Source organism: Lipophrys pholis, assembly GCF_963383615.2.
Source record: "Lipophrys pholis genome assembly, chromosome: 16".
Taxonomy (NCBI): domain Eukaryota; kingdom Metazoa; phylum Chordata; class Actinopteri; order Blenniiformes; family Blenniidae; genus Lipophrys; species Lipophrys pholis.
The window spans coordinates 1,904,898-1,919,325 of NC_137634.1; positions in this window are offsets into that span (position 1 = coordinate 1,904,898).

Below are 14,428 nucleotides of genomic sequence, written 5' to 3' on the forward strand. Positions count from 1 at the left end.
TTGTTTAGTTTCTGTACTTGTGGTTTTTTTCTCGTCATCTCATGATGAAAACTGAAGAATTCCTGGAGGAAAATCTTCCAGATGATAAAAACAGAATTTCTTTAATCAAAATCTGGATCTTTAGCTGAACTCGTTTCCTGGTGAGATTATTCAACCAGTTTCTCTCTCAGATCCTGACGTGGAAACAAAAAACTATAAGTCTTGTTAAATCTTATTTATCAGACAATAGAATTAATTATAAAATGTATTAAAGCAGCTGTGAAGAATTTCATTTTATTTCAACACGTGTAAATGTGAGGTGACGTGAGTCTGTCAATGAACAAATAAAATACAGTATAGTACTTTGGGTTATAATGTATTTAAATTAAAAACGTGTTTGCTGGCTGTCTGATGTTTCTCACCCTGTCAGTCAACATTGTTATACTGCTGAAGAGTGATTATCAGATTATCAGGAACGTGATCGGTGTCTGTGTGTTGATCTCCTCGTGATTTTCTTTGCATTAAAACTGTAGAAATCATGTTTGTGTGAATCCGACGGTAAAAGATGGAAAACAAACAAAAGCAAATAAGAATAATTGACCCTTTGTGAATAGCGGCTTCCACAAAGCCTTGATGTTTGTCGTGTTGACTTCACACTCAGTCTGCAGGTCTAATTTTAGCCCCCCCCCCCCCCAGAGGACGAAGGTTTGGCCTAGGGGGTTACGGTGGCTCCATAGTGCTAAATACAGTGATGGAGCTACTGTAGGAGAAGCTGCAGCTCCACCAGGCTGTGACAGATGTGCTAAGCATGGAAAATGATTTCTTGAGACACTCCGAGACCCCCTGAGAAAAGCTGTCCTATTTCTTTGATCTGAATGAATTCTATGCTATTTATTTTTCTACCCCCCCCCCCCCCCCACCCCCCCCCTCTCTCCACCTCCCCCCCAAACACCCCCGAGACCAACATTACGGGCCTAAACGGCTTTAACCAAGACCAGAGGAGAAACTATTCTTAACCCACAGAAATCCACGAGTCCCGTCCATGCAGCAGATTATGTTTCTGTTTTTCACTTTGGAGGGCTCGTGGGGGGTGGGGGGGGGTGGGGGGGGTGCTGCCATGGAGGATTTTGTGTGACAGAAGCTTTCAGTTTTCCTGTCTATCACATAGTAAGATGTGAGACATGAGGGATATAAATACACAGCTCAGATACCCTTGTCTCCATCCTTGGCTGGAGCTCTGTGTTCCTCACGTGGCCCCTCTGATCCCCCCCCCCCCCCCGCCCTTCGCCCAGAGGGGGGTCGGGCGGGACGCGCCCTCCACGGACTGTGATAAGGACCTGGAAATAGCCGAAGCCAGCCACAGCGACATAATGTACCCAGCGCAGATCGCACCCAGCCAGCTGTTTAGTCGCGACCACATGAAGGAAGGCGGAGAACAGAGAAACTGGCCGGCTGCCTTCAATCTCATCCATTCTACAAGTCCCACCTCTGGGGAGGGAACGAGGCCTCGCCGAGGCTCTGAGCGCTTCACTTCACCTCTGCTGGCAGGACTGACCGACCGGAGCAGTGAACCCAGTCGAACCTGAGGCCAGAGACGGAGACACGCACAAACAGATCGAGGAAAACACAGGAGAACATCTCACATCCCAGAACCTTAATCTGAGGGAATAACGCCACTGCTGGGGTCGCAGCCCCCCACACCACAAGGGAACGTCTCTGTGTTCGGAACAAACACTGACTGAAGCGTCCGTCACCCTCCTGCTCAATCCAGGTGAAGATAACGTGGATATATTTCTCTCTTTAAGTTAAAGATGTTGGTGCATTAAAAGACTAAAGATCTGTCGTTACCCCAGCCAGTGGTCTCAGTGCTCCAACTGTTAAACACAAACAACACTTTCCAGGAACATACTGTTTCACCTAAAGTAATCCCACTTGCACTTTATGTACACGGGGGAAATATATTTAAAATTTAAAAAAAAATCAAAAACACAACAACAATACAACAAACTTGCTCAGACCGTTTTCACACATCAATACTGATCCACAGCAGAACGACGTCATGACGGTTCTAAAGATCATTAAAATCAGTTTAAAGAGTCTGGATTTAGATTAAAGAGCAGCAATTTCACAAATTAGTTAACAAACTATTTTATTATACTTTAAAGTCAGTATGAAGGTCAATCAGATCTCTTGTGATGTGACTGGAGCAGTTATTACATATTGAAAGGATCCTGTCATTTAATCCAAGTTGAGAGCCATTGGGTCAAAGGTCAAAGGTCAAGGTCAAGAAAAGGTCAAAAACACATTTTCCTCACATGATGCAGTGACATCATTAACCTGGTTCACAGTCGGGGGTCAAAGGTCAGGAGGGTCCTACAGAAATGATAAAATGTGCCCATCAGTGTCAGAGAGTGAGAAGCAGTGGTGTGGTGGATCGAATAACCTGCTGTTGGTTTCCATGGTGACGAATGTGACAAACCGAGAGTCTGTTCTAGTTTATGACGTGACAGACGTGAACATGAGTTTTTGTCGTGGAGTGAAGCGGCCCGCCACAGACTCTCTGCAGTGTTTGAGACTGGCTGCTGACATGTAGTGAAGTTCTCCACAGGGCGGGCGGAACGCAGCCACAGAACCGAGCTCCGCGAGGAGGAACCACTTAAGAGGCTCTCTTTGTTCAACGCCGCCTCAGTCCTGAGTCGGATTACATCAAAACACGGCGGCACGACACCAGCAGGAGCCAGAGAAGCATCACAATATGTAAAACTATCAATTTTTCAACGGGCGCCGCTACACGGCGCCTGACGAACCGCCAGAGGAGCAATAAACGGAGTGAAATGGAGACGTGGCAGACGCCATGTCTGGATCGCTGACGGCGTCGCTCCCTCAGGCACTAACCTGCAGGCAAAGCTTCGTTTTCACTCAAATCTGCCGGCGGAGAGCAAAATAAAAAGGGTTTAAGTATTAATTCACGGAGAGAGAGAGAGAGAGAAGTGACAGCTCTCAGACGTTGGGAGGATGAACGGGCGAGCGAAGGCGAGCGAACACGTCGGATGCAGCAGAGGTGAGGAGGCGCGGAGCCGCACTGCATGATGGGAAGGAGCGTGTCGGCCCCGGTTAACGTACGACCGAGTCACTCAATCAATCATCGCGGGGGGCTGGATCAGCAGCGTCCGCAGGGCAGACGATCAATACGAGCTCCGCTTCAAGGCGGTCGGGTCAAACAGCCTGCACGGGATGAAAAATCCAATCCTCCAGCGAGGTTACGTCACGCCACACTGAGCGCCGTGAGCAGCTCTGAACCAGGAGGGTTTCATTCCTGTCAATGAAGATTCTTTTATAAATGCAGAAGGGGAAATATCAATTTATGTAAAAACCCAGGAATGTGTAAACGTGGCCTCTGGCTCTGCTTTCAGGCTCCTTTGCTCCCACCCTGATGTCTTTCACCCGAGTGTGTGATTGTCGTCACCTGGTGGCTTTATGGGCTTTTCTTGTGTGTTGAGACCATCGGTCCGTTTACACCTGCCATCAAAATGCCTTTTGGGATCAGATCACACGTTTAAATGGACTCAGATTTAAGTAGATGTAGCCCATCTAAGCCTTGTTGTACTAAAACATACATTTATTCATTTAAAGGTTATTTTCAAGTTGTGTGGGAGTCTCTCATGTACGCGTTGATCTGAGAGCGGCGGCTTCCCGATACGAAAACTCCCCCCTGAGAATCTGGTCGTGATCACATTCTGCACACCCTGGAGTTAACCTAAAGCAAAATGAGCTTCAGACAGTTTAGAAGCGGAAGTCTTTGAAATGAGCATTGAGAGGGAAGATGGAAATGCATTGTGGGTGCCAAACGTGTTTGAGATGAAAAGCAGCTTTAAGGAAGATTTACTGTCGCGGACGGAGGAGAAACTTCTCCCCACATCTTGACCAGATGCTGCTGAGCACTGCAGCCAGAAGCTGCTGGCACGAAGACAAGGAATCCCACCGGTATTAAAGTATTTGGCTCCTGTGGGAGCAGAGTCGTACTGAGTCGAGATCTATTGTACTTCTAGTATATCTGCAGCCCCATGGAGTCCACAGGACACAGGACGGAGGGTTCTGGTCCACAGAGGAGGAAACCTGCTCAGAATTAGAGCAGAAACTGAGATTTGAGCAGTAAAAGAGGAATTTCGGGGATAATTGATGCTTATCTTCGTATGAAAAACCACAAACTGTAATATGAGTTTGAATGTGTGGTGAATAAGTCCAAACCCAGCAAACACGTGGAAACATAAATGTTTGCTGCTGAGTGTTGACTCTCCTCGAAGCCAAACAAGCCGAGGGGATATCTGCTCCTTCAGCTCCTCCATCTGGTGTTTGAAAAGCTGAGCAGCCGAGCTGCGGATCCAGTCACAATATTGCAACGGTGTGTTTGATCACTGTGGGAACTTCCAGGCAGAGACGAGTGGCGCTGCCAGCGTGGGAGCACAGGGGAGCCACTGGCCCGGCGGGGGGTAACGGGGGGGGGGGGGGACATATCTGGAAACCAACCACCAGTTGGCGCCGCTTACAGAGGTCACAAGTTTACCACAATGTCGCCACAAATCAGGGATTTGTTTTCATCTGCTGCGCTCGAAAACGTTGGAGCTCAACACCTAAACACATCCGTTAGAATCTGTGTGTCTTATTAACCTTCTCTTCTCTGGTTTAACTGGAATTAACTGATATCATGTCTGCTCTAATGCACCATGGAATATATTATACATATATTTATTTACATTCAGATTATTTTGGAGTACAGATAAATCCTGTATTTTCACCATATTAATGTTGTTTTTCTGATTTATATTCAGTGTATTGGTGCATTATTATTATTATTATTATTATTATTATTATTATTATTATTATTATTATTATTATTATTATTATTATTATTATTCATGTGTGTTTTGCATGCCTCCCATTACTAGAAAACTTTTCCTAAGTGTATATATGTGTAAACCTTTAGTAAATCAGGCTCCTCAGGTTTAAAGTTACTGTGAGTGAAATAAAAGGAGCAGTTCAGCAGATTTTCCTGATGTATTCTCTCGTCAACACTTGAGGTTTCCCAGAGGATGGCTGAGTGTTGCTGTTAATTACAGACAATAAATGGAGCTCGGGTTGTGGGAAGCTGGACAAACAGTCACTGAGCTGCTGATCTTGGCCTTTAAATGAGAGGCAGAGGAGCGAAGGAGAATGTGTGGCTGCTGTATCTCCTGTGGGCTGTACGAGAGCGGCTGGGCTCCAGTCCAGCAGACGAGCTCCGAGCTAAACGTTAACTTCTGGGATCTAACGCACAGTGACAACAGCAACATGTTAAGTGGCTCATGGTCTCCGTCTTCTCCGTCTTCCAGGCTGTTTACAGCATGTGACAAACATGGCTGTGGTGCGATTCTTCACACTTTAAATGCTGCGTAGGGCAGGTGATGGAGTCAGTGTGACGCCACTGATCAGATGATGTTGTGAAGACTAACGAAGAAAGTAGAAGGAGTTCTGGCTTCAGAGGTCGTTTCATTGTTTTGCTCACACTGCAGCCAGAAGTGGCTGAAATCCAACAGGAGACGATCAGGCACTGAACGCTTTACATGGTTCATCACATTCACACACACATTCACACACTAATGGAGGCGCTGTCACTCCGTTGGGAGCAGTTTGGGGTTCAGTGTCTTGCTCAAGGACACTTTGGAATGTGGAGATGGGAATTGAACCAGCAACCTTCTGATTTGGAGACGACCGCTCTACCAACCGCCACTCTAAGATAAAACAGCTAAAAAAACCTTCTTTTTTTTAAAATCTCCTCTTCTAATTCAGTCATCAAACTTACGGAAGAGTTTTAGGGCCACTGAAGGAAAAAAAAGATTCGGAGGCTAAAAGAAAAAGTCCAAAATCAAAGTCAAGATTTTTATTTTTTTTCACGGAGAGACGTCTGTCCATCCCTCATCGTCTGTCCGTCCCTCATCGTCTGTCCGTCCCTCATCGTCTGTCCGTCCCTCATCGTCTGTCCGTCCCTCATCGTCTGTCCGTCCCTCATCGTCTATCCGTCCCTCATCATTTGCCCGTAGAAGTGAATTCACATTAAATCAGTTAATTCTGACTATATCGGGTTGCTTACTGCTTACGGACGTGTGATTTTACACAGGATTTCCTTGATTCATAAGAACATTTAAATAAGCAGCCGGGATCCGTGTCTTGGTCCTTCGTACTCGACGAACTTTCGCGACGGAACAAGGCAGCAGCTGCTCTGTCTCTTCTGGTCCTGATATACTGATGATAACTGCACCGTGTTTATGAGCTCCATTCTGTCCTGAAGCATCTTTTCATCACTTTATTAAACCGCCTGATGTGTATTTTGAGGAAGCAGTCACACCGCTGGAGTGTGGATGGACGGAATTTTTTTTCCACCGCGAAAAAAAAAATCTCGAATTTGATTTTCGACTTTTTCTGGGGCCACAAAGGTTTTTTTTTTTTTTTTTAGCCTCCGAATTTTTTATTTTCTTCAGTGGCCCTAAAACTCTTCTGTACAAACTTGATAAATACAAACTAACAGTTTTTGTCTGTTATAAAAAAAAAAGTATTACAAAAAAACAAAAAAGAACTAAAACAACTTTTTTTTACTGTGTTATCTATAATTAAAAAAGTTTTTCTAGATTTTATTATATATATAATTTTATTATTATTTATTTATTTATTTTATTTGTTTGTATTGTCATGTATAAAATTGTACTTCCTGGACGGTGACTGAAGGTGTCGGTAGCTGCAGCCTTCTGGTCCAGACGGTTGTGAGACGTTGGAGTTCCAAGGTCAGAGGTTAAAGAGCGACTCCCTGCTCATCGGCTCATCCAGACTCCAGGAGCTTCACTCACCGTCACCATGATTTGACCAAATGAAAGCTTCTGCAGATGCTCCTCATCAAGGTCGCGGAGCAGGAAGTCAGCTGAGGACTCTTCGTCATGAAGGTGGAACTTTAGTTTGGTAACGGGAGAACGTCCATCTACTTCTGCTTCCTGCTGTCGTTAATCTGAGCGATCAGACGCTGCTTCCTGGTCACCATGTCTGCTGACGGCTACATTAGAGGCTGTACTTCCTGTGTGATAGTTACAGTACTGATTACTTAAAAGGTCACGATCGATTCCTGGGCAGTAAAAGGTAAAGAGCTCCTCCATGAGCCGCCGACAGTCAGGAGGAATCTGAAGTTCCTAATGAACAAAGCTTCCAGAAAACATCTGAACTGTTCGGTGGAGACATGAGAGATGTGTGCTTCATGTAAAATATTAATAAGGGAACATAACATGACGGGGTCATTGTGTAAAAGATGCAACAGACGACTCTGGAATACCTGGATCACTTTTTTCTCTTCACTCCGGGTTAATGCACCGCCTCACATCTCCTGCTCCGACTCGTCTGGACCGACACAGTGAGAGCTGAGTGAACAGAGGGAGAGGAGTGAGAACAATGTGGGCTGGAGAGAGAGGGAGAGGGAGAGAGAGAGGGAGAGAGAGGGAGAGAGAGAGAGGGAGAGGGAGAGAGAGAGGGAGAGAGAGGGAGAGAGAGAGAGGGAGAGAGAGAGACGGAGAGAGCATTGTTCTAAGTGCTGGAAGTAAATCTGAGACTTCAATAAGTCTCCAGCCACTTCTATTATTCACAAGACACGAGCAACACAACGAAAACAAAAGAGGTAATGTAGTGTGTGTGTGTGTGTGTGTGTGTGTGTGTGTGTGTGTGTGTGTGTGTGTGTGTGTGTGTGTGTGTGTGTGTGTCTCCACTCTGACGGAGGTGGAGTTCTTCTATGGAAACAAGTGAAGTGTGAGGAGAACATGAGCGCCGATGTACACTCGCATGGCCGATGCTTCACGGTCCACCGGTTCCCATGACAACGCAGTACTGGTGTCGTCCTCTTAAATCCCGGAGGACTTTTTTGGTTTTTTATTTTTTGTCGTCGTTATGTTAAATCAGCGTGAGCCGGTGATTAGAAACTAACCAGACTTCCACTGTGCCTGTCACATTCACCCGTTCACACTCACACACAGCGACGGCTGCCGTTCACGGTGCTGAACCTCCACCGGAGCAGCCTGGACCAACAGCGGGTAACAACAATCCTCCATGATGGAGGACCTGGAGTTGGCAAGAAGGAAGCACTAGTTACTCTCATATGAAAAGAATCCATGTTTCCTCGGTGAAACAGACTTTATCAAGGGAAATGCTCATAAAGATGGAAATCAAACAGTAAAATAAATGAAAACCAGAACTCACCAAAACAAAACCATCACCGCTCATTTTAAACTCTGAGTTTCCTGAATCCATCCCACCAAACTCTACATGTTTACAAACAAACCAGAATCTGAATCCATCAAACTGCTGATGTTTCCTGACTGACGCCATCTTGGGAGTTCTGATCAATCGATCAGGTTTATTGAACTGGAAACACACAATCAGGCTGAAGGTTGTGCTTTATTTTGATCTGCATCATCTCTCTTATTCAGGTTCTACTTACTGCAACCACAAAGTACCGTATTTTCTGGACGACACTCGTCTTCATATCGTGATGTCAAAACGTGTAAAAACGGTTGAAAAAAGCCTCATTGGCTGAACATATATATATATATATATATATATATATATATATATATATATATATATACTGTATATATATATATATATATATATACATATATATATATATATATATATATATATATATATATATATATATATATATATATATATACTGTATATATATATATATATATATATACATACACATGGTATATATATATATATATATATATATATATATATACATACACATGGTATATATATATATATATATATATATATATATATATACATACACATGGTACACATGGTATATATATATATATATATATAGATATATATAGATATATATATACATACACATGGTACACATGGTATATATATATATATATATAGATATATATAGATATATATATACATACACATGGTACACATGGTATATATATATATACCAAATAACAATTTTTTTTAAATAAAATAACAAAAAAAAGTGTAAATTATAGTCCAGAAAATACGATATTGAAGTTTGATTTATTATTCTCCTTTGCAAAATAGATCTAATTGGTCATTCCTGGTACCGATTAAATTATTAAAATAAAGTGAAGGAGTCACTTTACTTGGTGGCTAAAATATTCACCTTGATTGTGAGAGACCTGAATTTAAATTGTGGCTGAGCGCAGCAGATCCAGCATCCAGTCAATACGGTCTGAAGCAGCTTACTGTCGTACTCTCTGTATAACTAAGCACCTTTATTCCACTGTTGCTTTGGCTGGAGTTCACATACGGTGTAATTCTTTCTCCTTCCAGAGCTGGTGGTGTTTGTAGTCAGTGCAGCGCCCCCTGGTTTCAGCAGTACAATGAAAGGACGTATAATTGGCGTGTGGGAGGAGCTTTGATCTCACGGTTCTGGTCTGAAGGCTTTCAATCTAGATTTCTGCACTGATCAAAGTTAACATGGATCTTCTGCACGCTTTAATAACAACCACCTGTTTCTGTCCTGTTGGATCTCAGTGCTGCGTTTCACACTGAGACCGAGAGGCTGAACTACGGCGGTCAGGCCGAGGGCTGGGTGGTTTCACAGCTTCACAGTTCTCTGGTTCAATAAGAACCTTGGTACACGTCATCGTGAGGAACGTCTGATTGGGGGTGTTATGGTAGAAAAACTATTTCTCAATGCGCACAAAGATATTTGTAATTGAAAAGTTTGTTTTCAGCTTTCAATCCTGAAAATACAGACAAGTCACCGGTTAGGAGTTGAGCAGTTTCACAATTGGCTGTTTTTTTTTGCCACCTGGAGGATTGGAAGTTTTACAGCCTGGGTTTTGATGCCCTGAGCTCAGGCTCACAGGCACCTGCCTTATTATATGTACATATTCTAAAACAGATGAGAGGATTTTTTTTACACATTTAAATACCTACCGGTAATTACAGACAGACAAAATATAAGAGGACTTTTGCAGATTCAGGTTCACGTGGATAAATTCTTTTACACATTGACAACTCTGACTTTGGACGGATTGAAATACAGACAGACACTCGCTATACGCGTTGACAAAATAATGCCCCCATAAAACTGTATTTGTTCATGGTTTGGTTTGAAAAGACAGTAAATGTGTGAATAACTGGTTAAACTATTCTGTAATTAAAAGACGTTGAATTAACTTTGAAATGAAATCAGTTTGGACTGGGTGAAAAAAGAAATCATGGTGGATATTTTTCCTTGTGTGGATGAAAGTGAAAACCATCAACCTGCAGATGGATGAATTCAAAGACTCTCCGGAAACCAGAATGACTCAGAATGTTCTGCTCCAAGCCACCAGCCAAATCTCTAAACCGGTACTTAATATAAAAAAAGAAAAGGTATCACTGTAATACCATTCCAGTTTCTGATATCGTATGACATTGCTGCCTGTTCAGAGCAGCTTCAGTTAAATTCATTCACAACAGAGCAGCTGAAACTGATTTGTGACGCCGTGCTGCTTCACTGACCTGATCAATATCCTGGAGGATCAATCCACGTGATGCAATATTCAGATTAAAGAGGGTTTCCATGATTCTTTAAGTCGGTGTTCTGATGAAAATAATTAAAAACCACACAGTTGATATGCAGGAGTTCTTTGTGATGATGATGATGATGATGATGATGATGATGATGATGATGATGATGATGATGATGATGAGGAGGAGGAGCTCTTCCTCCTTGAGATAAATGTGTGAGTTTCTTGGTTCTTGGCAGGTTCTTCCAATGCGACTATAGGGTTCCTGGGACTGGAGTCGGTGAAGACAAACTGCCGCAGGGCGTACTTCTGTACTTCACTTCCAGTTTGTGTTCCAGACATACGTGGCCTGACATTTCCTTCACAGCTGCAGGAGCTCGGACTCCAACAATCCAATTAGGACTGCAGGAGGAAGGAGCGACAAGCTCCTCAAGACAACTTACAGACGGTAACGTGAACCGACATGAGGAAGGTTTCTTTTAATTCACGGAAACTCGGCACGTCGAGCTCGTTTCTTAAAGTTTTGAATGGGTCGGTGTCATCCTCACCTCGTCGCTGCTTCCACTCGTGAGGCTTGTGTTTTAATCTGTCGGCGCCCCATGAAAAGCTTTCTTTTTTCCCCTCCGGTGAAAGGACCACATTGTTGGAGGCGAGCTGCGCCGTGCGACAGGCCGGCCCGATGGCAGAGACGTCTGCATCTGGCAGCGGCGATAGCAGGACGGCACGCAGTCGCTTGACTTCTAGCCGTCGCTCATTTAGCGCAACACAATCACCGCGGGGAGTTCGTGCTTTCAACCGATAAGATTAATAGATCCTCATTCAAAAACGGGAACAATTGACGTCTCGACACGGGGCGCATCTTTTCCACTGCAGAGGGAAACGTGCGCTGAAGTACAGCGAAGACGCTGCCATGCCTTGTTTGCGGCGCAGGATTAACTTGGCATGACAGCAATAAAAGACTAAGGGTGGAATTTCAGGTCCATCGGGATGCCGTTAGATATTACCATCTGCTTGATCCGTGGAAGGCTGCGTGCTAGCAGGGGCGCAGCAATCGGACGGACGCTTTGAAAAACGAAAGCTCGTCTTACAGCTGAACAGATGAAATCGGAGTCCAAGAAAAAGCCTCCGAAGCAGGAATTGTTACCGAGCGGGTAGATTCTAATTTGTGTGATTCTGTTTCCACATCCCAGTGAGTTTGAGGACGAAGCGCGGCGACAAGCTGGACGACCGCTGAAGGGAAAGGAAGGAAGGATTCAGGTCAAACGCAGGTAAAATAAAATGTTAAAAAAAAAACACAAGTCGTTCAAAGGGCAACAGCACATCAGGATTAAGGGTGTGACACGGGGGCTAAACAAAGAGAATGGGTTCCTCGGCAGATCCGCCTCGACCTCCGCCGTAATCACTTTAAACTCTTTTAACAGGAAGCAGCTCTGCGCCGCCTCCCTGTGGGCTGGCGGCGCGCCGAGGCCTTTGGTCTAATTCTGTTTGCAAAAGGAGAAATAAAAAGTAAACCTCCCTTTGTCATCACAGCAGCTATTTTCCAGGTTCATCAGACGGAGCGAGTTGCTCCAGAGGAAGTTTCCTGGGAGCGACTGAGAGGTGTTCAGTGTCACTAGTGATCCGGCGCCGACGTGGCAGGAAGTGTTTGAGTGCGGGAGGTTTAATGAGCAGCAGGGGCTGAGGTCTCTCTCATGTCACTGCACCTGCAGCCGCCTCACATCCAGACATCACCTGCTCCGCTCACGCTTCACTTAGTGTGGGAAGTTCTTAGATAAACACCAGAAGAAGACACTGTGTGTGTGTGTGTGTGTGTGTGTGTGTGTGTGTGTGTGTGTGTGTGTGTGTGTGTGTGTGTGTGTGTGTGTGTGTGTGTGTGTGCAGACGTGTAAAAGTTATTAAACTAAATGTGATAGATAGATAGATGATAGATGGATGGATGGATGGATGGATGGATGGATGGATGGATAGATGGATAGATGGATAGATGGATAGATAGATAGATAGATAGATGATAGACAGATGGATAGATGGATGGATGGATGGATGGATGGATGGATGGATAGATAGATAGATAGATGATAGATGGATGGATGGATGGATGGATGGATGGATGGATGGATGGATAGATAGATAGATGATAGATGGATGGATGGATGGATGGATGGATGGATGGATGGATGGATGGATGGATGGATAGATAGATAGATGATAGATGGATGGATGGATGGATGGATGGATGGATAGATGGATAGGTAGATAGATAGATAGATAGATAGATAGATAGATAGATAGACAGACAGACAGACAGACGGACAGACGGACGGACGGACGGACGGACGGACGGACGGACGGACGGACGGACGGACGGACGGACGGACGGACGGACGGACGGACGGACGGATAGATAGATAGATAGATAGATAGATAGATAGATAGATAGATAGATAGATAGATAGATAGATAGATAGATAGATAGATAGATAGATAGATGGATCACCTGTCTCCATGTCAACATACTGTAACTGATGTTGAAGTCAACACGTCTCGTCCTCATTAGCGGAACGTTTCAAAGTGAACATGTCAGAAGAAAAGAGGGGAAACTCATCCTGACAGGAAACAACAGACTCAAAGCTCCTCGTCGTCTGTGACACGGCGGCAGCTTCTTGGAAAGCTCATCACAGGAAACACAGCGCTTTTAATCAACACCATCAATAAAGGAAAATATCAGGTTTCACAGGTCTCGTTTGAGGAATAACAACGTGGTTCACGTTGATCTTTTATCCCCAAACCTTCTGCACCTTCATGGTCGCAACAGTTTTAAAAAAAAAAGAAAGAGCTGAAAGAGAATTTACAACGACACACATCGGAACAGGAGAGTGTCTTTTAACATCTGACATGTTTTATTCATCCATCCTTCCATTCTGCTCTATGGATCCATAGAGACAATCAATGCCTAAATGATCAGACACACATAAAAACATAAAGTGAAATAAATAGAAGGCACCAATGAACACATGTTCTGTCAGCAGAACCTCCTTTTACCTTCTGTTGAAAATATCAGCTGACAAAAGTTGAACTTCTAAACTCTGGATCAGATCAGTGCTTCACATTAAGTAAAGGTCCATTCTGTAAATGTTTATATCGGCGATGCACGATATTGGATGTGGGCCGATATTCCATAGGCCGATATTTTAAAACAAAACATTGACAATTACCATTGCTGATACCGATATAATGCGGAGGTGACGGATGTGTTGGTCTGCAAAATCACTTTCAATTTCATACCTCCCATCCATTGTCTATGTGAGACGCACTGCAGTGCATGCTGGGTACAGTTTGGTGTGTTTAGAGCCTTTGTACAAGTTAGTTGTGTAGTGGACGACCAACACGTCTCAAAACTTTCGTAAAACATCTAAACTAGTTGTAGTTGTACCAGAACGACTCATTTCTCACCTCAAATGTTTTCAGAAATAGTTTTCGCTGAACTGTTTTAGTAATTAAAGAGAAAGTTGGTGTCCGAGCCGCCATGTTGGTTTGATTTGAACTCCAGGAGCAGACGGACGGCGAGGTGACACGTTGGACCAATCAGATGCAGGAACTCCGATCCGAGCCGTACTGCATGCTAAAGAGTTTCAAGGCTAACACACCTATAATGCTACATGCTAAAGAGTTTCAATGCTAACACACCTATAATGCTACATGCTACATGCTGAAGAGTTTCAAAGCTAACACACCTACGATGCTACATGCTACATGCTAAAGAGTTTCAAGGCTAACACACCTACGATGCTACATGCTACATGCTAAAGAGTTTCAAGGCTAACACACCTACGATGCTACATGCTACATGCTAAATAGTTTCAAGGCTAACACACCTATTATGC